Raw genomic sequence first — 25,395 nt, forward strand, 5'->3', positions numbered from 1 at the left:
TTAGGAGGCAACAGTGGTCTTGTTTCACTGTATTTTGATTACGCTATGGGTGAGGTTCCTAAATCCAAGTGCCCAAATGTGCTAGGGGTGAGGTTAATGTCACTGCTATCCCCTGCCACTTGATATGCCTTCAGCTGCCACACAGGTGTCCCCCCTGGCCCAGTGTCATAACTGCCGGTGAAGATATCTCAGATACCCACATGGAGGGGCCTCAACGCAGCTCTTGATTTCAACTGGTTGGACATCTGGTTCACAGCCAGATGTCCACAACCCACACATAACTGTAGATAGCTGAAGCCCCTACTACGCCTTTACTCTGATGACATTACTAATACCTGTGTTTGCGCTGCCCTATTTCAAGTGACACTAGGGATACATAGCAGGAAATCTCAGTACAGCCTCGCTGGGAAGCTGAGCTGGGAAGTTTTTCCCAGTGCTGCTGAAGGAGAACGTTGCATCTGTGTGATGTGCAGATTTTGAGCTTTCCCTCTCCTCTTACTCCGGGTCTGCATCAAGTGCAATTTACACCCCTGACACTGATAAATTCCTCTCACAAGCAGCGATCTCTCTGAGAGCTGATCTACTCATCTCGGTGTATTTTAGTCACAATAAAACCCGGGGAAAAGAATATGTCTCCTCTAACTCTGTCAGACAGGCGTTTTGCATTTGGCGAGGGGCAATTTATAATGGTTCTCAGCTGAGCTGAGAGCCGGCAAGTGCAGCGATTGTATTTCAAGCAGAGAGAAACTCTGACAACGAGGAAGTGCCGTGTCATTTGGGAGCCTTCTGAAAACACACAGCGACTTTCTGGGAAGGAAACCTCTCAGATGGGCACCCGGATCGCTGAAGGGTGTCCTGACATGGGATCTTTGTCCCTACATGAGGCTGGTGCTTGTGGACATCCCGCTGCCCTGAGAGGCACCAGTGCTGCTTCGTCGAGCACTGTCCCCATTCCCCAGACCCCAAGCCCACCCAGAGCATCATCTGGCTCCTCCTGCCTCCCGCCCTGCTTTGGCTCTTGCCCCTTTGGCAGCGTCTCATGGGCATCTCCTCCCCAGCCTGAAAAAGATGCATCTGAACACAGGCTTTTCCCCCCGCCTGACAGTACCACCTCAAACATCTCCTCTAACAAACTCTTCCCACTCCCGCTAAAGTTAGTGGAAATACCAAATCTTCTGCTTGTGGTGGAAGCCAAACCCCACATATGAACATGGGCTCAGTGGGGTTTGGTTACCTGATGACTCCCTTGTTTAAACCTTTTTTTTTAATTTATTTATTTTATATTGAGGCTTCACAAACAATGGGAAAATAAAAAATGGGTTCAGCCCACCCACAGCATGTTTTGCACATCTCTTCATTTCTTGTTATTGTTTCATAATTTCAGAAAACAATTTTACTGTTAGGACATGCAGAGTCAAAAAGCACGATTTAAAGGGGAGACTGAAATAGCTCAGCAAGGACTGCTCCTGGAAATCAGTGAAGGAACTCAGGTCTGGACCATCTTGGGGAGTATCTTCTCAATGGTCTGCAATCTGGACGTGGGTGACGGCTCAGAGTTTCCCATCATGAGCTCCTCAGGGGAATAAGAAGTGCTTGGTAGAACTGATGTACCAGTGAGACCACATCTAGCACAGCACCCCACTTCTGCTCACCCTAGGGAAGTTGAGAAAGGGCAGGTACAGTACAGGGCTGCTCCGGCGATGCGGAGCCAACCCCACAAGCAGAGAGCCAGCGCCTGGCCTGTCCATCCCATGGGAGAGATGCAGAGAGGGGAAGAGATGGCTTTCCTAGAAACGCCTGCCGCAGGGCAGAAGAGCTCCTCACCCCAAAAACAATGCTGGCACGGGGACAAATGCCTGTAAATAACGCAGTCTGGAAACTCAGGCGGACAGGGGGGTTCAGCAGCCACCTTCCCGCAGGACAGCCTCAGCTGCTGCTCAGCTGGAGCCTGCAGTGTTGGGAAAGCACACGCGTGTCAGCCGGGTGAGCAGATGAGTGAGGTTAGGGAAAGACAGTATTTTTTCAGTAAGGCCAGCTGCCATGAGTGGAAAAACAGTGAACGAGTTTTCAGGTGGAGAAGACCTTCCTGAAGGCATTTTGTAACTTCAGGAGTGCACTGCGGGCTGGAGAAGCAGGCAGCACATGCCTCTGCCCTTTCCCAGCTCCTTCACAGGACAGCTAGTGACATCCCAGTGGCACGGTGACTACTTTTCCCTCCGTCCTTGTTGTCTTGCATGTTTTAAAATGCAAAATCACCAGGGCTCAAATCTGGAACTGTACAGTTGTGGCCATTTCTGATGTCCCCAGTTGAGCACACCCCGTTCACAGCCCTGCCCTTCAGCCAGCAAGCTCCCTGGCTGCCTGTCCTCGCCTGGGTGCAGTGCAGCACTCGGGCTCGCCTGCCCTGCTGGTGGCTGTGCTTCTTTATTGTGGTGTCTGCATTTCCCTGCAGTGGTGCTTCGGTTGCGCGCCAGGCACAGCTCTCACTGCCACACCGCGTGGAGAACAAAGGCCTCCTGTAGCCTTTCTCCAGGCTGAAGAGCATCACTCAACATCTCTACAAAAGAATAAGGACACAACTTGTTTCCATCAACAAGTGTTGAGTCTTGTGGCTCACATGTACAGAGGGAAAAATGTGCAGCTCTTCCAGCACTTAAGATGAATTGTGTATGTACATAAGCATCATGTGAACCTATACACTGAATAAATAAAGCGTGGGTACGGCTAGTCATGATTTAATCCTGCAAAACTATGTTGTGATTAAATCACTAAACTGTTTGTCATGACTAAAACCCACTCAACGCTGCAGTGCAGTAGTGTCTGTAAGGCCAGCTAAAGCTTGCCTCCACCCTTGGACGTGCGCGTCCGGCCCCACTGCCTGCCCTCAGTCTGTGTGCCAGGGGCAGGGGCCGAGGGGGCTGCAAAAACACAGCAACACTTTTCCCTGGTTTTACAGCAAATTGGCATCCCCCGCCACCTTCACGAAAATAAACAGCTTTTACTCTTATTCCCAAACGAAAATGGTCTTCTGTGGCAGCGTTATTTCACTTTTAAGTGCCAGCCTGCAGTAGCTTTTTTCAAGGGCCCTTCACTGCCTGGAAGCAGGTTTATTTGGTGGGTGAACAGTGACATCTGCTGGGTAAATCCCCGGGACGAGGACCGGGAGCCTGGGGCACGCAGCACCCCTTGCACCCCCTGTACCCCCACCAGGGCTTGCAGAGAGGGCTCTGCCCCAGCTCAGCTACTTCGTTAGGTGCCCCCGCTCATTCTGGACAGGGAAAATTAAGTCTACGCAATAAATACCTGCCTGACTCTATCAGTGAGCTGCGTGTATAAAACAGCAGTCATCCCAGACTTAATAATAATAATAATAATAATTTAAAATATCACTGTCCATGTGGTTAGGAAATGTTAGGAAAAACACAATGTGCTACCCCCAGCGCAGCACTGGGCCATGGCATAGCACACCGTGAGCTTTCTTGGCTTCTTTGGGGTGTCAGTGATGCACTTCCCCAAAATATTACGAAGTTTATAATGAGTAAATGCAAGACCCAGGCAGCACATCAGACTTTCATTACGCTCAGCAGCCCTCAGACTACCTGCCAGTGGCTAGGTGGCTTTGTGAGAGCTCTGCCTCACAGTTTCTCCTTACATTTCAGAAGTGCTCAAGGAGAGGGGAATGGTGTGAGTCCAGCACTGGGCACCAGAGATACACCTTGTATGTATTATTCAGAGGGTTTATGAGCCAGCCTTCCCGTGTTATTGATAATGCAAGAGCTATTGTAATTTAAGGGTGATCAGCTCATGGTGACCACTATACAAATTTTAAAAAGAAAATCACTTCTGCCTTGAGCCGAAGCACATCCTGCTGCAGGAAAAGCTGGGCTGCTCACCAGCCCGGGCTGCTCCTTCTGGCACAGAAAGGCACTGGTGCGGGAGGTGCTCACCTCCAGCGGGAGGGAGAGGAAGACACCGAGCATCTGAACCTGCTCCCCTGCAGAGAGACACGCGATACCTCAGGCTGCACCTGGGTTTGCCTTCAGCTCGAGCTGCCTGGCTTGGCAAATAGTTTGCTGCAGTAGGAACTTGAAGGAGCTGCTGCCTGGTGAGCGTGAAGGCTGGGGTCTAAATCATGCTGGCACTGGCACTCCTCTGGGGGCTGCACAGCTGCCGCAGAGCGGCTTCGGTGCCGGGAGGTGGGCAGCACCCAGAGGCTCCCAGCGTAGAGCCCCGTCTCCCAGCCCATCCTCTACCATGGCAGACCCTGGCAGTGTGCTGCTGGAAGCCCTGGGGGCACACAGCATTTCCCAGCAGGCGTGGACTTTGCCCAGACAGGGATACACGTGGTATATCCAGAATGGTGCTCTGCCTCGTGCTGTCCTCCTCCTCCCCGTGCTGGCTGGGTTTCTGCACAGGGCATCCCTCACGAGGCACAGGCAGAGGCTGGGGTGAAGCACAAATCTGAAAGGGCGTTTTTGCTGGGGAAGGTAGCTCTGATGACTGCCAGCTGTAGTCCCCAGGTCTTGCGACTGGGAGTTATGATTACATAGAGCAATGTACCTTCTTGCTCTGCCTAGCAAAACCCAGGCTAAAAAAGACCGAGAGGTGTCTCAAGAAAGCTGCAAAACATCCTCTGGGAAGCTAAGGAAAGGTCTGCACCAAGGTGAACACCAAGGTGAGGCGAAATGTCCAAAGCCAGGAAGAAGCAGATAGGAGTTAAGTGACTTTGCACCTAAACTTACACATGAAACCATAACTATTTCTTAACTGTGGAAAATAAATAAATAAATAAATAATGAACAAAAAATAATAAACAAAAAAATAATAAAAAAATCTGCCTTTCTGTTTGTGACTTGGGGAAAGACCAAATCAAAGTAAAAACTCACAAAAGATTCCTTGGAGAAAGCTTCATTTTCACATTACTCCTCTGTTACTCTTCCCACATAGCTGAGCACGTTCATATGAATCACCAGTTTACTCGGAGGAGTAAGCACCAAGATCACGCACTGTGAGGGAGGGCTGGGGTGACCGGAGCTGCAGCCTCCCTTGGTTTAGACCACAGAGCTGAAACAGCCACAGCAGGCACTGAGAAGCCTTCCTCACTCCTGCCTTGATGCAGGAGAAACTGGTGGAGGAAAATCCAGCTGAACAAAGTGGTTAAGAAAGCACCAGCAAATAAATATTTTGGAAAAGAAGGACCAACTTCTCCGTCTGTGAAGCTATCGCCGTACATCTGCCAGGCGAGCGCTGCTGTTTACAGCAAGCAGAAGGACTGCTGCACAGTCCTACACCACGAGGGAGGCTGAGTAACTGAGCCCCAGAGGGACTGCGCATGGATGCATGTGTTTGGGTGTGCATTCAAATTTAGCGTGCTGGCAATACTGCTACTGCCAAGTGGTCAAAATCTTGAAGTTAACACAAAAAAAAATGAGGTTCAAAAAATACCCCGGGGAGACTTTCTGCTCTTTGTGCCATTACCATATTATGCTTCCCTCGTGTTCAAGCTTTTCCCAGAACTAGAACGGGGAGCCTCTCTTTCTTATAATGAAACCAGAAATGTTGTGGCATTTCCTTTGATTTTAGCAGCTTTATAAAGACTGAGCAATGCCAGCTGGTGACTTGAGAGGGGGAAATGGCAGGCTTTACTCCTTGCTGGAGCTGGCCAATGCTGCAACTTCACTGAAGGACCAGAAAGATAAAGAGACAAGAAACAGCCTCCCCTGATCCTGGACAAGACAAAAACCCAAAGCAACACCATGAGGAACCTGAAGTGGAAAGGTAAAATGCTGCACTTCTGAAACGTGGTGTGTAATAGGCAGTAAAGGTTTCTCCACTCCTCGGTCATTGGGGATTTCTTACAATTAGTGCTTCCTGAAGAGAACCCCATGGGCAGCACTTCCAGGTTAGTTTGTGTACGGAGCAGCCTCGGAGGAATTGCACAAGAAGGAGGCTGTGCCACCTGCAGAATCCCATTGTGTCCAACTTTGTCTAACAGCTTGGTTGTGCTCTAGTTCATGTTCTGCTTTGGCACGTTTGGAGTCAAGAGCTAGGAATAAAAGTATTTATGCTAGGACTGCAACAGGCTCTCTCTCTACTTTTCATTTCAGGGCTGCTCTACTGCTGCTAAGTGCTCAAGGGGCTGGCTGGTCAAAGTGAAAGCTCAAAGGTGTGTTTTAAATTCATGAGCACCATCTATGGATACACCAAGTCTCCCGACACATAGTTCGCCATACAAAGAATACGTTATCCCTTGAGTAATGTCTGTAGTAGGAGCTTGATACAAGTCCTAGCAGCGACACCTTCTTTGCTCCCAAGTGTTGCTTTCTCCCAGATAGCCATGACAAACAATGCAAAACAAGCTTTAAAAGAGCCAAAAGAGTTCTCCAGCACTCCCCACCAGCACAGGCACAGCACAAGTACGGTGCTTTTGCAGCCTTCACAGCTCTACACATCTCAGCATTACCTCCATGCTCCATTGTCTTCTGTAATACAGGAATTCTGTCCTTCCCACAAGGCGAGGTGAGACGGGCTGGTAATGAGTCTCACAGTGACCTCCTCCCACTGCAACAAGCACTATTAGAGATGTTAACCCTGTCTGGGGGGACTGGATAAAGGGAAATGAGCTAGGCAGTGGCAACACACAGAGTCAAGCACAGCTCTTGCACTAACAAGTTCCTTTTCTTCCTCTCCTCTGCTCTGTAGCCTCTTTTCATGAGGGGTACCCTGCCTGGGCAGGTTTTCTTCTCTTTTTCAAAGCGAGCACTGAGTGCTCAAGAACAAGTTCCTCTGTTGTTGGCACCCAAGCTTCTCTTTTTCCCCTTAAACTATGGGGCTGATGTGCACAGAAGGTACTCAGGGAGTGGCAAGGACTTTCCATTTTCTTCTTGACCTAACTTAGGAAGAAGCCAGAGGCACAAGGAGCTTTATTTGTATCAGCAGCCCAGACTGCATAAGCTTGTTGCTAGCGCTGAGGGAAGGGAAGGGAAGGGAAGGGAAGGGAAGGGAAGGGAAGGGAAGGGAAGGGAAGGGAAGGGAAGGGAAGGGAAGGGAAGGGAAGGGAAGGGAAGGGAAGGGAAGGGAAGGGAAGAAGGATACCCACTTCATATCTTCAAGCTCTCCCTATTAAACATGAAAGGCAGACTCTTCTTAAAATGGAACAACAGATGCTCAGGCATTCGTTGTCATTTTAGCAGCTTCTAAGACCAAATATTTTTTTAAAAACAACCAATAGTAAATGACGGCAGGCTCCTGTTTTCTTTAAGCTGCAAGTATTGAGTGGTTTCAACAAAGGATTTGAATAAGCATAAGCACCAAGCATCATGTTTCTGCATCTTGTTTCTGCTGCCTCCAAGCAATTCAGCTGGTGGATTCAACTTTCAGTGCTAATGAGCAGACAGAAGATAGGTGGGGAAACACTCATGTTGTAACAGCCTGTATGCTTTTCAACAGCTTTCATAGTATGTGATGCAGAGTGACATGGAGCTGCACAGGGAAAAGACTACCAAGCTAAAGGCAAAAGCATATGTACGAGTGTGAGTTGTGGCTATCCATACATAATGAAGCAACTTGGTGGGGTTATCCTCTCTCTTCCTCCACTCCCACTCCGTTGTCCAAGCACAGTCACATGTGCTATGTCTGGATGTTCTCATGGCTTTCAAATGCTGGAGATGTCTCCCATTCTTTTGGAGAATCATATCCAGGTATGACTAATACACATTCTTAACACAGGCAGTAAAAGAGTGAGAAACAGCTGGCGAGCATTTTTCAGAAAAATGCTTTTACATTCAAGTAATGAAACCTAAACCTACTATAACTAGGAATATGCATTGTAAGAGCCTGTCTGTTATTAGTAGTGAGTGTTCAGTTCTACAGCTAAATAGAAAAAGAAAAAAAGAAAAAAAAAAAGAAGAAAAAAAAAAGGAAAACTGTATTTCAAGTTCACTATCAATGTGAGAGAGATTAAATATTCAATCATTTATATGGTGCTTCTGGTGGATGAGGCAACTGATTCATCTTAAAGCAATTCCTGTGTCTTCAACTACAGCTGTTCCAAAGATAAGCCCTTTTTAAAGCTGATAATAATTCATTGACAATAGAAAGACATTTTGTATTTCGTTAAAGATCTCTCATCAGCAAAACAATGAGAATTATTTGATTTATATTTGCTCAATGTAATGCCACGAAATAAATGCAGAACAAAAGTATGGTTATATATATTTCTGAAGGAAAATAACCATATATGGTTATTTTCATGGGAAAATCCCATGAAGTTCAACCTGAGTGTAAGATGGCATGCTTGTGTAACATCACCTACCGATCTAAGGCTGAAAAGACAATCCATAGATTTTAACTTCTGTGATGTGAATAAAGGTCAACTTCATGTATCATATAACCAAAGTATGTCACCTCTCTTTCCATTTTTCACGCTGGACTCCAGAAAAAGGGGTTCATTCAATATGAGAGGAGAAAATGTTTATTACTATTTGGATGCATAACTCACTGCAAGCTCCACAATTTATCAGTCTTGTGACTAGTGCATAAGTATGTCTCCTTCAGTGAGTGAGCAGAGGATTTTCTTGTGTCTTTCAAGGAAGACTATTCTTATGAATGACAAAAGAACATACTCTACCTTTAAAAATACAAAAAAAATATCTTTTTTTTTAAATCTTTAAAAAATATACTGGCATTGCAGTACTTAGAACTTGCTCTTTTGTTGAAGATATATTTTTAACACCAGACAGAATGTCAAGCAACTAATGACAGAAGGTTCAGCTACGCCTGTATGGTTTAAAACGCAAATGTCTAATATATTCAATGTATTTTTAAACATATATTTTTATGCTTATTTGGGTAATCCTGGAGAAAAAACATATCAGTAAGACAACAACTAGTAATAGAAAATTCAGCAATGGTATCATTTATAATTGGCTCTGCTTTGGCATGCTCTTATCAGGTTCTCTTCTTCAAGTGTTGAATGAAGCAAACCATGAAATAGTTCATGATTTTAGCTCCATGAAGGGTGGCTGAGGAGTGTGACTAATAAATGTACAAATTGCTAGCTCCTCCCATGGAGCTAGCTAAGATGATGTCGTAGCACAGGTATAGAAGAGAGAATATATATAGGATCATAATGGCGAGGAAGCAGCAACTGTTCTCCTGATGTTTTGTTATTTTAAATGATAATTATAGCATTGTGACAAGAATATCTCAGGAGTCAGTGCAGCCTTTTTAAGCCTGAATTCCTTTTTCCACTTTCAGATCTAGTCATTCACCATGGCACCAACTGGAAAGTGCTGGTATGTACAAAATACTTAATTGTATTTGCCATCAATTAAGAGAAAATAACAAGGATATTGTACTTACAATTCATAAAAGTGTTCACAGAAAGGCTTACATCCTCTCTTGACTTCTTGTAACTGTGAATCACCTAGCTAAGTCTAAAGATAACTATTTCTGATTTATTTTTCAAGCTCCTAGAATAGTTCTTCTTCAAGACGCATATAATATGTTCTGCGAATTGCTTGTTTTAATTAAAAGTAGAAATTCCACCAGGACTCCAAAGCCATTCATCCTGAAAAACAACATTATCCCTGAAACTTTGGTTCACTGAATTAAGAGACTCTGCTATGTTCCTAAACTTTGTTTCCTCAACCCTCAAAGAGAAAAAAAAAAAAAAAAAAAAAAAAAAACATTTTCTTTAAAGTGTCATATTATAGGGAAAGTTTATGTTCTTTTTGGAAAAAAAAAAAAAAAAGGCAATTTTCATATATTTCTTGAATACTAAATTAAGCCAGTTGTAATGAAAAAATGAATGGTTGCATTCAAGCAGGAGGGACCCACTGTGAGCTCTCACAAATATTGCCAGTACCTGTAGCTGTAAACAAGTTCCACCATGCCATTTTGCACATCACACAAGGCAATACTTCAATACTTAATGCCCAGCAGTCTTGGGGAGAAAACTGCAAAATTGCCTGCTTGCTGCTGGCCCTGTTCACTGCCCTCACGCTTCCTGCTGAGCATCCATCCTGCCCTTCTCCACTGCCACCTGTGCTTGGAGCAGTGAGGAGCATCTCAGCTTTTGCTCTCACAAATGCAAAAGTGCCTGACCTGATGTACGGTGTGGGAGGAGGAGCTAGATGTCTGTCTCCACCCTGAGCATGGACACATTTCACCTGGCTCTATGTTCACAGCCTTGTGATTCTCACTGAAAGGCAGGTCAGGACAGTTGTCAGACTTAAAGGAAGTGTCCCATAAACTTGGGAGAAATCCTGGGGACAGACAGCACAGCGATGCACCCCGAGCAACAGCCCTGAGGGCTCTGACAACACAAGAAGTTTCAGGGCTGTAGCTTCATGACTGCTAGTTTAAGCCCTGAGGGTACATGTGCTCTCAGACAACTCCATTCTCCTTCTGGCCTCTGCTCCACACTCTGTAAATGTTTGTAAATGTTTTGGCATCAGGTTCCAGGACTGGCTTCCAACAGGCAGTGTGGAAATGTCTGCAACACCTTTGCGCCTCTCCACCTCCTGCCACCCTCAAGCACTCTCCCCACAGGATCCCAACCTTCACGTCCTCCCACAGGCTTTCATGCCGTAGCCCCGGGCACAAAGCTTGTAGTCTCAATTTTCTGCCACTAAGACATTGCTGCAGTAGATTAGAGCAGAGCCTTCAGTCTGTTTTGGAGGCTGAACATTCAAAAAGTCACACATCTTCATCACCACCATCATCACCATCACCAGGCCATGAAGCTGCACCCAGCCTGTTCTGGAGGGAACCATCCCCAAGCCATCTGAACAGGACTGCTTTGCACAGCCTAGCCTGCCCGGGGGGGCATGGTGGCCGGTACCAGCCAAAACTGCACTGGATCTGGGCTAATCCAGCCAAGCTGTGAAAGAAACCACAGGGCAGTGCCCAAACCTATGTCCTGATCCTTACAAGCATGGTGGCTGAGATGCCTGGAGTGCTCCAGAGGGCAATGCAATAGGAAAGGAAGTAACCTGATGGTTTCATCAGAGGAAAAAAATAGATGGACCATGAAGGTCCGGAGAGGTAAGTGAAGCAGTGAATAAAGTCCTCTAGATATCTTGAATCAACAATCATAAATTGCCAGGACAAAGTGCTGCAGCATTGCTCTTGATGTAAAATCTGGCAGCCTGTTGCCATATCAACACAGTGCAGGAGTCTCGGAGGGAACAGCTTGAGCCATGAGCACAGAAGAAAGGCATTGGTGATTTTTAATTATTTTTTTTTCAAGTGAACGTACTGCTTGCAAAAAGTGCCGTGAATGACAGCTCCAGAAGCTGAAGGGCTGGATGCATCTTTTCTAGTACTCACCGTTACAAATGGTGGGACATGTGTAGCCCCATCAACCCCACATTATTGAATAAAGAGGCACCCACGCTGAAGCCCATATAGTAAGATGAGTCTTAAACCTGACAACAGTGTTGTTAACAAACATCAGAAGAAAAGCCTGAGAGGAAGGGTGATCTCTGTGGGTCTTTCAAGCTGTTCATGCCAATATGTGGGAATAATGAAGCCAGACTGGCATTTTCCAAGAGCTATTACATTTGCCCCAAGCCTCTCAGAAAGTTAATTGATATTATTCTAGAAAATGTTACTCATGTTGTCCTGAAGAAATCCCTGAAAAGCTGAGGCAGGAATTAGATCTCCATACCCATACAATTCTTTGCCATTTTTAACACAGTTAGTGGGATTTTCTGATGTTACAGATATGAGCCAATGATAATGGACATTTGTAATCCATAATATAATCCTTGTTATAATCATGTACCTAGAATGAAAAATAAATATATATGTGTATTTAAAGCAGAATAGAATAGTTTTTAATATAAATAATCTGACAAATGTGACATAGGAATGATCTTAGTTAATCTATCATACTATCAGCCTCAGGTGTTCAGGTATTTCCCATATTCTTCCAAGTTGCCATAAACTGAGACAATGGCAGCTGTTGTGCCCTCTACAAAATACTCTGCTGGCATTGGCGCTTTCAATTCTACTAGTCTGTGCTGATCAGCCATGAAAACACCTAGTACTGTTTCATTTTCTCCTTTGCCACAACCAGAGAAGCTTGCAGGGAGCTGCCTGCCTCCTGGCATCAGGGGCAAAAAAGCCCAGCAGCTGGCAGCCTTGCAATGGCTGGGATTGCCGTGTCTGGGGGTGATAAACAATCCCTGACCCTCAGCTGTGTCCACAAAATACTGTGGGTTCAAATGAACTTTTTTATCAGAAATGTGCAGCACTGGAAAATGCCTGGCCAACTGTATTGGGTTTACATGGCAAGAATTTGGTAGCGTGGGGCTGCAGGGGTGGCCTCTGTGAGCAGAGCCCAGCAGCTGCCCCATGTAAGATCAGAGCCAGCTCCAGCCAGCTCCAAAAGGGACCCGCTGCTGGCCAGAGCTGAGCCAGGGAGCAATGTTGGGTGGGCCTCTGGGAGAGCAGAGTTAGGAAATGGAAAAACTGCTGTGCAACAGCAGCTGGGAAAGAGGACTGAGAACATGTGAGAGAAGCAGCCCTGCAGCCCCCAAGGTGAGTGCAGCAGGAGGGCAGGAGGTGCTCCAGGCAGGCAGCAGCAGTTCCCCTGCGGGCTGTGGAGAGGCCCCTGGTGGAGCAGGCTGTCCCCCTGCAGCCCATGGGTCTCACACGGAGCAGATCTCCACGCTGCAGCCCGTGGAGGAGCCCCCGGTGGAGCAGGTGGATGTGGCCTGGAGGAGGCTGCGGCCCATGGAGCGCCCCCGCAGGAGCAGGCCCCGGGCCGGAGCTGCAGCCCGTGGAGAGGAGCCCACGCAGGAGCAGGGGTCTGGGGGGAGCTTCATCCTTCATTCATGGAGCAGTTCTAGAAGAGCTGCTGCCTGTGGGCAGCCCCCCCAGGCTCATTTGGGGAAGGACGGCATCCCTCCCACGGGGAGCAGGGGCAGGGAGGGACCGTGAGGGAGCGGCGGAGACGAAGTGTCAGGGACAGACCGCAGCCACCATTCCCATTCCCCTGCACCACTCAGGAGGAGGAGGTAGAAGAGAATGGATGGGGGGAAGGTGTTTGTAGCTTGCTTTTAGTTTCTTACTTCTTGAGTCTGATAGTGATAGGCAATAAATTATATTAATCTCCATATGTTGAGTCTGTTTTGCCCATGACAATAACTGGTGAGCAATCTCCCTGTCCTTATCTCAACCCTGAGCTCTTTCCATCATATTTTCTCCCTCTTTTCCTTTGAAGAGGGGGAGTGAGAGAGCGGCTGTGCTGGAGTTCAGCTGCCCGACAGGGTAAAACCACCACACCAGCTGAGTGGACTATTGCCATCTGTTGTCCAGCCACTCTAAGATTTTCCATCAGTTACTTCGTAAAAGCCCAAACATGCTATGGTTTTCTGTTTCCACTGTTCAATCTTATGTATGACATCAGTTAATAATATACAGAAAAATTATTTTTCAAGTAATGCAGTATATACTCATCCCATTATAATCCTATTGTAGTTGACACTGAATCATTGTTCCACAAATGAGTAGGCACAGGAAGGAGCAGGGGTTCAAATATTTCCAGCATTGGATGACTTCAATTCCTTTAAGTTTTCATCATGTTGCCTCACAGCTTACCAGAGGAGCAAAACTAGGATGTGCGTGGGAGGTCTGCTTGACCTGATATACTCTTTAAGTATTTAATATCAACTTCATGTAGCACTTTAGTTAGTGAGTAAAGAAAGCTGTAGTGGTTGAAGGGTCTCTCTGTTCTCAAGAATTAACTCCAGCAGTCACCACCAAAGCTACCTGTTCTGTTAGAGGTTGTCATGTTTCTACCACCAGACCCATCCAGCTCTGGTTAAGGTGAAGCAGAGCATTTGCAATTTCTACCATTGCCTCAGGAGTCAACTGAGTGCTGTTATAAGTTTTATTCTTGGGGAAAGTGGTTTTACAGTACAGAAAACAGAGCTCCCCAACAAAAAAGTGGTTACTTAATTATACCACTTCAATATAGCTGATACATCTTTAATAAACAACGTATGTGCATGTAATTACATCATTTGGAATATGAACTACCTGTACAGTACAAAAATATTTCTCTTAATTGCTTAATTAAAATACAGCTCAGCTCGTATGTATCTGGTTTGTCTGGTTGCCAGTGCCTAGGCATACTCACTGCTAGCAAATTCAGACAAATAGGCACAGAAGATGGAAGCAGATTTGCCCAAGACTTTCATAGATCAAAACCACCATATAACCAGTTTTTCATCAACTGATATATGTACATAAGTCTACTGGCATATCTCCATTGCTAAGTGAAATCTCTAAGAGCTTTGAATTTGGTGAGCTCCACGGTGAGTCACTGATCCACCTCTGTCAATAACCACATCACTTAAGCCAAGGATAATAATAATTCATTGCCTACCAGTATAAAGCAGAAGAAACATCTTTAAGCCATGACAAAACACATCTTTATGTTTACCCATTACTGATGGTTTTTGTTAACCAACACAGGCACACAGAGGTTCAATGAGTTACCATGGTTCACCTGCAGCAATAGTTTCTAACCAGTGACATGGGCTTCAGAGTTAAGGAATGAGGATATTGCACCTGAAACACAGCCTAGTGACTAATCTAGCAAACCTAGAAGTCCAGTGAAGGCTCCACAGTGACTCACAGGCCTCAGGACCGATGAAAACTGGGAGTCACTGCTAAGCTGGAGTGTAAGGACTGATAGGTCTATGTGTCAGAAGACCTTAAGTCTAAAGGGGTTTCCTTCTCTATCCAGTCACCAAGTGACAGACTGATTGACAAACAGGCACCTTGACTGCTTTTTGCTGGGAAGACATATTAAAAATATTTCATCAAGCTCTGTGAAGTCTTAAACTCCAAAGAAACCTTTGGGTTGCCATGTCAGATTTTCAAGCTATCCATCAGCCTGTAAAAACAGGAATTTCAGAAATTAGGAAATGAAGACCTTAGACACCCAAAAGGAAATACCAGCACAGGACACCTTGCCTTATCCCCAAAGGGATCCTTATCCCCAAAAGTATTTGAAACCCTAGCTCTGTTCAGTATTCTCAGCCAAAATATTTCTGAAAAAAAATAGGCATATAATCCAGGTCAGCCTTTTGCCATAAAAAATATGTGGAGATAAAAGACATTTGTCAGTCCTATTTAGCAAATAGACAAGTTGCCTTTCTTCCAATCTATTTAGTTTTGAATCTCTCTTATTGATATGCCACCTAACACAAAGAATGAAAACTGTGGTGAAAGAAAGGCTAAAACTTGTTTTGCACAGATTTTAAGATATAACTGCAAGCCCAAGGCACAGGCAAGCTCGCCTCCCTTTACTCTTCTCCCACTGTCCTTCTTCTCTCACCCAGGAGTGGGACTGAAATACAAGTTATCCCACAAGCTGTTGTTTCTCATAAAAAAATAAAATAAAATAAAATAAAATAAAATAAAATAAAATAAAATAAAAAAGTAAGCATGAGGATTTTTGATGATGCAAATGAAGCAGAACATGGATTTTAAAATAGGTACCCTAGAAAAATGCCCCAACTACTCTGAGGCACAAAAGAGCACTGGGGTGTTCATGCCCCTTCCTGGCTATTCGCTGCTTGAGAACTCACATTGTAGATCAGTTGTGGGAAGGCCAAGAAGCTCCAGTGGGTTAGTTTGCAGGGATGTTTATTCTGAGAATCCCCGGGGGCTTGGGGTTGAGTGGGAGCCAGATTAGCTCAGCAGGCTCACCATGAAGATGATTTTGCCTCTACATAACCACAAAGCAGCTCCCGGCAATGACAGATTGCTAGGGGCAGGTATGTACAAACCTGGACCTGTTCTGCTGGGTTGCTTGGGCAGGGAGGGCAGAGCTGGTGCAGATGTGAGCTGGACCAGAGTTGCTGGTCCACTGCATTAACCTGGAGCTGAACCCAAGGTCTGCCCCAAAGATGCTTGGTTTCCCTCTGTACTGATGCAGGTTTATGGCTTCCAGAGCTTTAAACCCACTTGGGGCAGGACGCTTCATGGGTTGACAAACTCAGGACTCCAGCAGTTCAGGAATATCATCAATAAGTTCACTGTGGGTGTCTAGAAACTTCAGCTGCCCAGAGGGAAGAATAAGCCTGAGCAGTGCCCAACCTGTGCAGGTGGCCCCTGAGAAATACCTGTTGAGGAAGCACTGCGCAGCACTGCTGGCATTTTGACAGGCGTGTGTTCAGGAGACAGGCTTTGCCAGGCAAGTGCAAGAGGACAGCTGTTTTAATCCTGTTACTGCTCAGCTGTGGGACTGCTGAGCATTTTCTGCAGCATTATCTGACTAGAGGCCAGAATCCACCAAGATGAGTATAGCTGGCTTGTTGGCTTTTCTGAACCACAGCTAAATGAAATAAATTGGGAAGAGCTGGCTAGGTGCCCAAGTCATGCCTTAAAGTCTGTTGTCGCTGGGGGAAGAGTAGCATGCATCAGTATGAGAGGCTGCAGGCTTTTGCTGCCAAGGATTTTGTAGTATCGTGCCTGATTTATAGGGGTCAGCCTTGGTAGGTGTCTGACTCTGCAGCTCCATCTCTTGGCAAACACCAGATAACAAACAGACTGCGAGGGCTCTTCGCAGTCCGTGTTATAAATACTTTGCAGTACAAAATATCCCTTATTCCCTTAGCAATAACCAAGGGACATAACTCTCCCCTAAAATAGAACAGGGAATTCTCTCATGTACTTTCTTCAGTGTTTGTTATGTTATCAACTGTTGCCCTGGAAACAGAGTCCTGAAGTCAGAAACTGGCAATTCCTAGAGAAGAAACTGGGTTTTGTAGTTTTTTTTTCAAATGCTTTAAAAATCCATAATTACATTTTTTGATCCAGTACTGTTTTCTGGCGGTGAGAGTTGCCTTAGCAATTCCTGGATAACCATTTTTATTTACAAAATAAAATAAGAAAATAAAATATTTGGGATGATATTCTTTTCTCATCAGCTAGTTTGTCTCTGGTAGCTGACGTAATCGTGACACACACAAGCATGTTGTTCTCCTTTTGCCTTGTTTGTAGGTCAGTATCTCTAATGAAAAATGCAAAGCCCACAAATTATCCATCAATTACTATTATTTGCTGCACCGTGGCCTTCTGCAGCCTGTATGATTGATGAGCTGGTTGGTGTCTCTTTCTGAGTGAACCGCAGCGATTTATCCTAGTTGATGTGCCATAAATATGGTCTAATCAAGCCAAATATTTTCAGACCCAATAATAAATCATGGTAATGCCTTGATCTGACCTGCATTTAAAGTATTCAAAAGATGGACAACAGTAATGTAAGAAGCACAGGTGTACTCTGGCTCTGGGAATGGAAAGGGATAAAATGCAGCTACAAAACAATCTTGGAGAGTCAAGTGATAGAAGATTTTGGCTCAGAGAGTTGGAAAAGTAGTGAGGAAACAGGAGAGCAGAAATGGTGGAAGGCAAAAACATTTAGATAAACCAGGAGGGGAGCTTGTATGAAATACCAAGCAAGATGCCACCACAGATGAATGCAGGATTTCCGAACAGAAGATGGTGCCTTCTGGTATGAATAATATGAACTACATCTTCTGGCTTCTAAATGTAACTGTAAAGTCAGAAAAAACAGTTGGGTGTCACTGTAGGCATTTTGATGAAGATGTCTTTCAGTGGTAAAAACAGGAATAGTTAGGAAGGAAGAAGAACGGAACAGAGAAGTGATGTGAAAATATTTCCTATTATCCCAGCTTAGTGCATTGTAGCCAGTTCTGGACACCCTGGAACAGACAAAGAAGAAATAAAATGAGTTCAGAAATTACAATGAAAATAATTAGAGGCATGAAAAACTTCTGGATTAATAATAAAATTGGACCTGTTCACTTCAGAGAAGGGAACAGATGATGGTGTTCAAAATCCTGAATGGCACCAAAGAAAGTGAGCCCTGTTCATCGCTTCCCATCCTACTCGAGCAGGAGGGCATTTACTGAAAAGGAAAGACAAAGGGGCAAAAAGCAGTCCTTTCCCACAGCCTGTGATTGTCTGGTGGAGTTCCTTTCCACCAGAGGCAACTGAGGAGTTTCACTAATTAAAAGAGAATGGAAATGTGCATGGAAAACAAAACAAAACATGACATAAAAATAAATAAATAAATAAAAGTTAAGTTCTAAAAATAAAGTTTTAGTTTCATTTTAATGGAACTAATACCTCAAATGGCCGGTGTCTGAGTAACTGGAGATGGTGTCTTTGCTCCTACAGAGGACCAGCAACACCCCCGACTTCCCTATCTGCTTTCACATGCACCCCTGTGTAGTCACACGTTGCAACACATACTCACTGATTTTACTGCTTTTATTGATGGTTTTCCATTCTCACTGCAGTAATTGAAACACACCAGAAGAACAAATATATGCTTTCTTTTTTATTAGCAGATTAGTTAAAACTGAATCTTTCATGGCTCTTTTCTTATTATTATTATTGAAGATATGAAATGGAAAAATATGCCCAGTTTTGGCAAAGGTGGCTTATCCCATTTATTTCATCATTCTCTGTGTTAAAACTTTCGCTAAGCCTACTGTATTGTTCTTGGGCATTGTATGAATACACAGCGATGCTTTGCTACCTTTTGAGATGTAAGGAATGACACCAAGCAGGAGTTCTCTACCCACTGGCTATTAAGGGACTCGAGGCAGGATAAAAGCCTAACTGAGGAACAAAGGTTTGTGGCTTAAAAGATATGGTGTAAATCACACACTTTTCAGTATTTCAGAATTGTTTCATCTTCTTCCACATTTCAATACCTTGTTGAGACGCTCTGTCTCTTTCCCAGTAGCACAGTTCTGAGTCCTGCTATGACTTGAATTTGAAGTACAACAGGTACTCTTTCATGTGCATGGATGGCAGTTCCTATCCAGTTGCTTTTCCCCTCCCAGAATCGGTTCTGCCCCATGGTTCTTATTTTTGTGCTGTTTTAACTCTGCTTCTCTCACCCTATCCTCTAGTGCAGCATCATCCTCTGCTAGCACAGTTAATCACGCACTCCCTCTGCTCGAAGAGTTAAGCACGACACATGCTTTTACACAACTAATTTTTCTTGGGTGAGGCTTTCCAAACCTCCGGTGGAAATGACTATCTTGATCCCTCTGAAATTCCATTGCATTAGACAAACATATATTCTCAGGTAGTTTTCCTTTCCCTTAGCGACCTGTAAATCATCACCTGCTACAAGCTCTTCCAGTCTTTTTTCTATACAGGACAGGCCACTACTTTGAGGACCATGCACCCTCTCTGAGTCTTTTCCCATTTCTTATTTCTTATTCCAATTGTTATTTTTAGTGTAGAGGGCTCACAGCTACGCAACTCTTTGAACAGAAGATAAAAGTCAGTGAAAGAGAGAGGACAAGCTCGTCTGTGTGATCATCTCTATCTCTAGCTTCTCTGCTGATGCTGGTGGGATACAGGGCAAATTTAAAGCAAAAAACGAAGGAAGACAAGCTTGGTTGCTTCAGCCCCTCCAGTGGCATAAGCGGGAATCACACAGGAGCCTGCACATCACTTGGTTCTGCATCCCCGCAGCTAGCCGATGTACTTCCCTCTTTTTCTGAAGTTCAGCTGGGGTTGGCAGCTGGAGTCAAACACTTCATCCGGAGGGAGCCCCAAATGATTTTTCAGCATGCATGGAAGCTGGAAAAAAAATAAAAATAAATAAATATAAATAAATAAATAAAAGGCAGCTGCATCATTTCTCATCCTTAGGCTTGCCCTGCAGGCACCCCGCCCAACAGCTGGTAGTTGCACTCAGATATACAGGTAACATGGGTGGAAAAATATCTTTCTTTCCTGCCTGTGCCTTTGCAAGTAACAACTCCTCCAGCTGGGCAGCTGTGTATATTTATCTGTGTAAATAAATGCCACTCACTGGTTAGGGGATGGTGTAACTTCAGGACTAAGACTTCAGTGCAACTCTCTTATCTGAAGGAAGAGAATTTGTTTTGCCGGCCTCAATTGACTTCACTCTTCTGAGGTACAAAAAAAATTGACCAGCTAAGCCAGAATGTAAATCTATAAAGTGGTCTGGATAAACTAAAAAGTGCTTTTATAAACCAGAATGAAAATATGAAGAGGGAAAATCATAATGTGTCAATTAAAGCAGAACGTGAGTCATCCAGAATTCCTTTTATTTTGTTGGTGGTGGTTTTTTTGGTTTTGTTTGGTTGGTTGGTTGGTTTTTTTGCAGGATAGCCTTCAAAAATATTGAAATCTACATCAGCACCTCAAACTGGCAGCAAGAATGACAACAACAATAATAAAACATCATATTTCAAATAGAGGACAGAAAGGCTCGTTTTTTGTTTGTTTGTTTTTTCCAGTTTTATTTACTGTCTTAATAGCTCATATCCATTAAAACACACAAAAATTTCCACAAGGTCATAACTTCACTGCATGTTTGAAAATCAGCAACCAATAGATCCTGTGACAGCATTTTAGGCTCACAATAATAATAATAATAATGGCAGGAGTTACAAATAAGCTTGTATTTTGTCAGTGTTAGCTGCCATCAGTTACACTTCTGAATCAAAATTTGCACAACATGCACGCAGATATACATCATTACATATTTTTCATAACAATTCCTTCCTCCATTCCTTCACACACACACCCCCAAAAAATGTGGTTTTTTATTGTTTTAATAATGCAGCTTATTGGCAAATCACACACTGAGTTTGTTCACCTCTCAGTAGGTTTTATTAAAATCAGTGGAAGAAAAAGTGCTTTAAAGTGATATCTTGTAAAAGAGCCGTGCACAGCCAGTTCACAGATCCTAAAACATGCTTTTGGTATCCCAAGGTTATGAACATGCTATGACAATAAAGAATTCAGCTCTGGAAAGGAAACCCAAAACCAAAAGCCCGCATCTCTTTAGCAGGGATTGTTCATATGGAGGAGGATAGAAGAGGCTGAAAGAGCTTGGGGAAGATCCTAAGTTTAGAATAAGCTGATGAAAGCTCTGGTCAGCCACAGGAGTGATTTACCCTCACTGGAAAAGTTTTCTTAAAAGCTTATATGCTTTCTGGGACCTTTGCTTACTGCAGCAACCATCACTGCCGCAGCAATGGAGGTACCTGCTGGCCTTACCTCCTACTTCTTTGACACAGGTCCTTTTATTCATGACTATTTTACCTTGGAAACAGAGTGCAAGGGGGTTTAAATCCCCTTTGGGGAGCCTCACAGCCCTAAAGAAATACAAATAATAGCAAAATACACCTTCTGAAGCTGCGGGAAAGGCCTCCACCATTTCTACACGCGCTTTCTGGGGGTCTGAAGCACCATGGGCTGAAATGTGCCTGCTCATTTGGTGGGACAGCCTAGCCCCAGAGCCAGGACCCAGCCGGTAACCATCAGCAAGCGAGGCAAACCAGAAATGACAGGGTCACCAAGAGGAGTGCAGGACCACCAGGCCCCCCATGTCACCTGTCACGCTGCAGAGAAGCCCAGCAGACACCACCAGCAGGAACCTTGCCCAGCGGTGTTAAGCAATTCCCTACTGACACGGGTTGCTAAATCACACCAGTGATTTTTGTTGTCCTTGAAACTCCTTTAAATACACAGTAAAAGCTCTTTGTTTTGTTGTTTGTTTTGTTTAAACCATGGTTAAACCTCAGACTGCCCCGTATGTTTTATACTTTCAGTTCGTTTGCTGGGATGGGGAGTACCTTTGGGCAAGGTCTGTGTTTCCGATAGCTTAACTCAGCTGTGCTATCCACACAGATGAACAGGTTCCAAAATAAGGTACGGAGAAGTAGAGCAGCAAGTGCAGCCTCCAGTTTCTTTGCCATATAGATGGTGCCTTTCCTCCTCACAGCACAGCAGTTTATGCACCGGTTCCCCATTTCTTCAGGCCTCCTTGGACAACCTTGAAGTTAGCCTGCCCTGACCACCCCTGCCTGCACACGTTGCTTAAAATAATCTCATCGGCGTGGCTTCGCCCAGCGGTGGCCAGAAGCTGCTCTTGCTCCCTCAGAGGGGTAGGATTAGGAACAGCAGGTCGAAACGGGGGACGTGCAGGTGGGGAGGCTGGCGAGACCTTGAGAAGAAAAGCGTGGAGGGAGAGCAGAAAGGGAAAACTGGGGCTGGCTGAGTAGTGAGAGCATAAAAGAGCAAAGCAAAGACTGGTATGCGGCACGGCAGTAGGGAGAGTGCTGTGTAAATAAAACATTGTACAGGAACCACAGAAGCCTGGAGAAAACTGGGAACGCAGAGAAAGGCGAGCGCAGGAGGTGACAAAGCAGCATGCAAAGAAAAGGCAGAAAGAGAAAGCAAAAACATCCGTGCTCGGGAGCTTACAGGCAGTGAGACTCTCCTTGCTTTCTCCTCTGTCAAGAAATGCCAAGAAAGTTTCCGACGAAGCGTCCCAGCTCTCCTGACCCACCCCACACGAGGCAGCTGCTCTCCCTCGCGTCCTTCACCAGCTCTGGTCCTGTGGGAAATTCTGGTTGTTGTCCAGGCTGATGGCATGCCCGCAGGTACTGACAGCGTAACAAATCCACGCGTTTTCTTTGCGTTTTAGAAAGTCCTGGTCTAAATGCCATTTGCCACAGCATGTAGCAGCATATAACGCCTCTCAGAGAGCGTGCAGACAGCCCACGAGGACTCTGCACCACTGGCGGAGGAGCAGGCTAGAAAATCTCCCCCCTTCCTACATTGTACCATAAGTAAGCACAATTTACTTTAAGATAAAATATTTACAATGAAATATTTGGAGCCCCTAGGAAAAAGGTTGAAGGGAAACAATTTTATTTGATTTTGCTGGTGGAAAAATAGGAATCCCACTCCCAGAGCGACACAGTCACACTTCACAGAGGGGTTTCCAGGTGAATCAAAAACCATCAATGGACTATCTGCTTTTGTTGAAACAGCATTTTCCCCTCAAAAAATGAGTAAACTTCATTTTTTTACCGGAAACTTTCTACTGTTAATCCGTAAAACATGGCAATGCTACCTATTAGTCTCTTTGAGGTGTTATGAAAATAAAACTATGTGAAGCACTCAGTTGCCATAGGTAAAGGCCTACAAGAAAACAGAGGATGTTGTCTTCAGAAAAGGGCTTAAATCCCACATGAACTGTATGTTAACCTTAAGACCCACAAGAACTGATGAGGAGAAAAAAACATACAGAGGCCCTGCCCATCCTGGACAGCGTAGTGAGGCAGAAATCCTGCAGGAATTAAAACACTAGCTGCTGATAAAGCTAAAGGCTCCACAACTCACACAGCCACCTTCTTTACTACATTTCCAGGGAGTTTTTTAGGTGACTTGGCAACCAGGATAATGTTTTTATTAGTTAATGGGTTTTGTGTCAAACTCGATTTGATGAGCCCTGTTACGTGTAATTTAGTCTCTCGCCTGGATACCTGAGGAAATCATGTCTCTGTAAGTTCTTTATCCATTAGAACAGGTCCTCATAAATACGTCTAAAACACATACCATATATATTTAAAAGTACTTAGGATGATAACCTTGAATTTCTGTTCTGACCTTTGTCCACCCTTTTTTTTTTATATATATACATTCTTTTTATCAGCTTTTTTTTTTGCTCTATCGCCAATTAAAAAAAAAAAAAAAAAAAAAAAAAAAGCTTCATCATCACAAGACATGACAGGGCTTGTTGCGTTTTGAAATAGCAGTGTGTTTGGATGCTTAAGAGCATTTGGCTTTGTGCTTTGCATCTCACCAACAAGCACACCTAGGTGAGCTGCTATTGGGCAGAGGCGTAATCCCTGTCATGTTTAATCACTACATTAAAAGATTTAAAGACTAACGTTAAAGGCCATTCAATTTGGGCCCCGTAGACTTAAATGACTGAGCTGGAAAAGCCACTTCGTTTAGCCAGTCAAAACCTGTTGTAAAGCTTTGAGAAGAAAAGTCCAAGAGAGTTGAGAAAGGACCTTCTTCCGTGCAACCTCCCTGCCGTGGCTCAGACATCTACCCTGATGTCTCCAGCTTCCTGCACATCTCACCTGTGATGTCCTACTTGCATCATTTACTTAAGCAGCTGCCATAAGGGGTTAGCTCTGGTCCACTTTTCTTCTGCATGGTGCCAAGAGGAGAGGTAGTAGGTCAGTGCTGAATGCAGTGAACTATCCCATCCCTGCTGGGTGTGCAGCACTACAGCAAGGATGCAACATCTGTGCCCCAGTGCAGAAGGCTGAAGTGGGCTGGTTCACTTTCCCTGAAGAATTTGCCATTGAATGTAACCTCTTCTGCTTGAAGCCCACATTGTTTTGGGATCTGACTGATAGTAGTAGCTGCCAGGGTTGTTTCTGCCTGTCCAGTTGGCTGAGGAGTTGGAAGCCTCTCTTGGAGCTGTAGACTTTGCTGCAGTTCCCTAGGTGTGGATACCACATGCTTAACCCAGACCTCAGAGAGCAGAGAAATAAAAGGGGGAGCAACGTGGCTGCTCTGGTTTGTTCCCTGGAGCCATGTAAATCCCATGTTGCATAAAGTCCATTGGCTTCTGAGTTCTGCTCCCAGGTCCAACAACTGACTGATTCCTCAAATCGCTTCTGATTCATCCTCTACATCTGAAAAAAAAAAAAAAAAAAAAAAAAAAAAAAAAAAAAAAAAAAAAAAACCTCCCCCTGAACTGTCAGCCAGCAATTCATCAGCTGGAGGACTCTGATGCTACACACAAACCACGAGGCAAGTGCAATGCCTTCTGCAGCTGTGTCCTAAACACTCAGTCTCTCAATATCCAGATAAAGGGACTGATAGAGGCCACCACAGATTCTTCCTTGAGCTTGTTACTGATTTTCTTCCAGTGGAAAACAGAATCACAGAATAGTCTAGATTGGAAGAGACCTCCAAAATCACCGAGTCCAACCTCTGACCTAACACTAACAAGTCCTCCACTAACCCACATCCCTAAGCTCTACATCTAAACGTCTTTTAAAGACCTCCAGGGATGGTGACTCCACCACTTCCCTGGGCAGCCCGTTCCAATGTCTAACAACCCTTTCGGTAAAGAAGTTCTTCCTAATATCCAACCTAAACCTCCCCTGGCACAACTTCAGCCCATTCCCCCTCGTCCTGTCACCAGGCACGTGGGAGAACAGACCAACCCCCACCTCGCTACAGCCTCCTTTCAGGTACCTGTAGAGTGCAATAAAGTCACCCCTGAGCCTCCTCTTCTCCAGGCTAAAGAGTCCCAGCTCCCTCAGCCGCTCCTCGTAAGCCTTGTTCTCCAGACCCTTCACCAGCTTCGTAGCCCTTCTCTGGACTCGCTCGAGCACCTCCATGTCCTTCTTGTAGTGAGGGGCCCAAAACTGAACGCAGTACTCGAGGTGCGGCCTCACCAGAGCCGAGTACAGGGGGACAATCACTTCCCTGGACCTGCTGGCCACACTGTTTCTTATGCAAGCCAGGATG

At 44.9% G+C, this 25,395-nt stretch overlaps 2 long non-coding RNA genes across 2 annotated transcripts; one reads left to right on the plus strand and one right to left on the minus strand.

Annotated features, from left to right (window-relative positions):
* Positions 1 to 9,257: 9,257 nt before the first annotated feature.
* LOC118160913 lies at positions 9,258 to 10,609 on the plus strand. The gene is made up of 2 exons (XR_004747748.1): positions 9,258 to 9,296; positions 10,461 to 10,609. It is a non-coding gene; the product is annotated as an uncharacterized LOC118160913 (long non-coding RNA).
* Positions 10,610 to 19,319: 8,710 nt separating this feature from the next.
* LOC118156275 lies at positions 19,320 to 22,608 on the minus strand. The gene is made up of 3 exons (XR_004746209.1): positions 22,315 to 22,608; positions 19,889 to 19,988; positions 19,320 to 19,653 (listed from the first exon to the last, which is right to left on the minus strand). It is a non-coding gene; the product is annotated as an uncharacterized LOC118156275 (long non-coding RNA).
* Between the last annotated feature and the right edge of the window lie 2,787 nt (positions 22,609 to 25,395).

Source organism: Oxyura jamaicensis, chromosome 1, assembly GCF_011077185.1.
Source record: "Oxyura jamaicensis isolate SHBP4307 breed ruddy duck chromosome 1, BPBGC_Ojam_1.0, whole genome shotgun sequence".
Classification (NCBI taxonomy): domain Eukaryota; kingdom Metazoa; phylum Chordata; class Aves; order Anseriformes; family Anatidae; genus Oxyura; species Oxyura jamaicensis.